The sequence below is a fragment of the Pteropus alecto genome, unplaced genomic scaffold, assembly GCF_000325575.1.
Source record: "Pteropus alecto unplaced genomic scaffold, ASM32557v1 scaffold86, whole genome shotgun sequence".
NCBI lineage: Eukaryota > Metazoa > Chordata > Mammalia > Chiroptera > Pteropodidae > Pteropus > Pteropus alecto.
This window is the reverse complement of record NW_006442109.1, coordinates 3658380-3661935: the sequence shown is the minus strand read 5'-3', so window position 1 is coordinate 3661935 and position 3556 is coordinate 3658380. Positions and strand designations below refer to the sequence as shown.

At 32.7% G+C, this 3556-nt stretch overlaps 1 protein-coding gene across 1 annotated transcript in view; it reads left to right on the top strand.

Annotated features, from left to right (window-relative positions):
• Positions 1-3556, top strand: part of CGRRF1 (cell growth regulator with ring finger domain 1) — a 22952-nt gene that overhangs the window by 16767 nt on the left and 2629 nt on the right. The gene's annotated exons all lie outside the window — the stretch shown is intronic.

Below are 3556 nucleotides of genomic sequence, written 5' to 3'. Positions count from 1 at the left end.
TTGAGAAATCTAGATCCTGGTCATATGTGGTTAAGGCTTTGTAGGTTTTAGGGGGTTTTAATCTTATCAAATAGAAGTTCCATTGAGCTGAAGTCAGCTTGTTTTTTCCAAATAAAAGATATACCAATAACAGTGTATTTTCGAAATCCAGCACAGTTCCTAGAACACGGTAGGTGCTCAATCAATTTGATAAGTGAAAAAAGTCCTACCAAGCGATGTTAGTGAGCCTCGTAGAAAAGCTCCTTAGTTGCATGTGCACAAGGTAGTGTACATGAGAGATCTGGTTCTTCCCCCTCCCTCTTTCAATTGAAGATAAATAGGACCTGTTAGATTGGTGTTTTACAACCCTGCCCACCTGGGCAAGGTAACCCTTCTTTCAACACCATGTCCCCCATCTCTGCTAAGCTTCTCTACTCCTTTCCTTTTATTCCAAACAAAAAAGGTCAGCTCTCAGTCACCTTACCCCCAGCTACCCCTTTTGGTTCCTTTATGCCTTATTGTTGGTGCTCTCTGTCTACTTGACGTACTCAGTATCTTGTTTTCTAATTTTCTTCTTCCATCTAAACAGAAGGATTTGACGTGTACATGGTAAAATTATTATATATATATCTATATATATGTCTATATAGATATATATATATATAACTTATCATTTTAACCACTTTTCAATGGTGTTATAAACAGGGAAGGATTTGCTCTCAGGCCCCTGATCCAAGTGGAATGAAGACTCCATGGCTCTGCAGTAGTTGTGGGAGGCTTGTTCCCACAGTACAGCCTGATGCCTGGCTCTCAAGTCGTTTCCTTTGTGTACATCGTCCTTTTCTGGGTCTCTTATTCTTGTATCAGTGGGCTCCCTCCTGTTTTTCTTGTGAATTCCTGCATCTCCATTTCTTATCTCTCATATTGAGCCTAATATTAGAACTAAAGCATATTTTTTAGTATATTTTGTATTAATGTTCTCTGTTCTTAATTTTAAAAACAAATTGAGCATTTCATAATTCTTTTTCATATGTGGTTTTTCAGTATTTGGGAGTCAGAGACTCGAGATCTAACAAAAAATTTTTAACTCCTATTTTTATTGTAATAGTAAAAATTACATTTAGATAGTGTAGTTAGGAACTAGTTTATTATTTTCAGTAAATAAAGGAAAGCAGGGATTGTTACTGCAAGATTTTGCCTTTAAAATTTTTTTTCATTTTTACTTAATTACATTAGTTTTCTGTATTGCTCAAACAATACATGTTTATGGCAGTAAATAAAATTAGAAAATCTAGATAAGCCAAAAGGAAAAACAGTATAATCACTTTTATTCTATCATCCAAAGATAACCACTGTGAATATTTGTCAGTATCTTTCCAGACCTTTATAGATGTAATTTTTAAACAAAAATGGAATCAACTTGTATATGCTATTTTAGGACCTACCTTCATTTAATAGTTTATTTTTGATATCTTTTCCATATCAGATATGTATATCTACAACTACATATATTTATAACTAGCATTATAGTGGTTTCAGAGGCTTTTAATATTAAATCAAATGACAAGATTTTTAGTATGGGGCGATAACATTATACCACTCGTTAATACAAAATTTATTTAATAGTAAAAGCTTTCAAATTGCCAAATTAATAAATCCTTATAAAGCCGTAAAGAATATTGTATGTTTATAATCATGTTAGGGGTTTTATAAAAAACTTTTTATTGGACATAATTTTAAAACCTTGCAAAAATAAAAGAATACCCATATATCTTTTACCCAGATCGCCTATTGTTAGTTAACATTGCACATTTGTATTGTTTGCCCATATATGTATGTATGTATGTATGTGTGTGTATTTTTTTTAATGAATGGTTTGAAGGTAAGTTGTATACACTATGATTCTTTACCCCTAAATACTTCAGTATGTATTTCTTAATAATAGGATGTTCTGTTACATAACCCCAGTATAGTTATCAACTTTATAAATCTAACATCGGTGTAATATTTTATCCAATCTATTACCTATGTTCCAGTTTTTCAGTGGATCTAAAACATGTTATAACATGTTTTCCCCTCCAATACAGATTCTAATTGAGAGTCAGATGCTGTATTTGTCGTGTGTTGTTAGCTTCCTTTAATCTAGAATATTTCCATAGCTTTTCTTTGTCTTTATGACATTGACATTTATGATCTCTTAGTCAAGGTGTTATCTAATTTCTCCACTCTTCTGTTTCTTCCCCTCCCTTGTAAATAATAAGCAGTCTATAGGGAGACACTTTAAGACCATGCAAATATCCCATTCTTTATCAACATTTCTCCCTGGATTTAATATCCATTGATGTGTTTCTTTCTAGATTTCATCTTTACCATGATGGTTGCAAAATGATTGTTTTCCAAATTCAGCCCTCCAGTCATCCTTCAATATTCTATAAGCAAGAGACCTTCCATTTATTTTTTGTTTATCTGTTTCCCAGTGATTTATAATTCATTACTGAATTTTAGTTATTTTTGTGCCCACACTGTCCTCTCCCTACTTCCTGCCAAAGACTGAATACATTCAAACATCATGTTCATAAAATACTTGGATGACTTCTCCCGAAAGTCAAAAAACTATATTAAGATGTCGCTCTCTTCCGCGTACCCTCCCCACACTCTCACGTAGCCCAATCTTTGCAGATAAACAAGTTCATTGTTTTCTGGTTAATCCTTCCTATGTTTCTTATTGTAATGATAAGAAGATACAAATTCAGATATATACATACATTCTTATTTTCCCTGCTTTCTTACACTGAAGGTAGCATGCTGTGTATACTGTACATGTTCTTGCTTTTTTTCACTTCACAGTGTCTCCTGGAAATCACTCTAGACCAGTTCATAGAAATCTTCCTTCCTCACTTTTTTTTACAGCTGCATGGCACCTCATTATGTGTAGGGTGTATAGGTATGATAATTATTTAGCCAATCTCCTGTGGTTAAAATATTCAGGTAGTTTCTGCAATAACAAATAACCTTGCATTGAATGTAATGTGTGTATATATTTTAATATTGTCGGAGTTGTATGGTTAAAGGGCAAATGCATGTCATTTGTTGCATACTGCCAAAATCTCTTCTATTGGGGTTGTGCCTTCGGAATGGAACCTTTTTTGTTTTTTTTTTACACATTTCCACCAGAAATATATGAAACTGACTATTTCTCCGTAGAGTGTATTGACAGGCTTTTGAATTTTTGTTACTCTAATGAGTGAAAAATGATATCTCAGCGAATTTTTAATTTGCATTTATCATGTTGTGAATAAAATTAAACATCTTTTAATATGGCTAAGGACCATGTTTCTGTCTTTTTGTGAATTATCTGGTCATGTCTTTTGCCCATTTTTCTGTAGGATATTTGGTCACTTATTTTTCAATTTTTAAAAGTTGTTCATAAATTAGGACAATGTAGTCCGTGATATATATTGTGAATATTTTATTACAGTTTGTCATATGTCTTTTAACTTTGCTCATGGTGATTTTTGTCATGCAAGTTTTTAATTTTTATGTAGTCAAATTTGTCGAATTTATCTGTCTGGGTTTG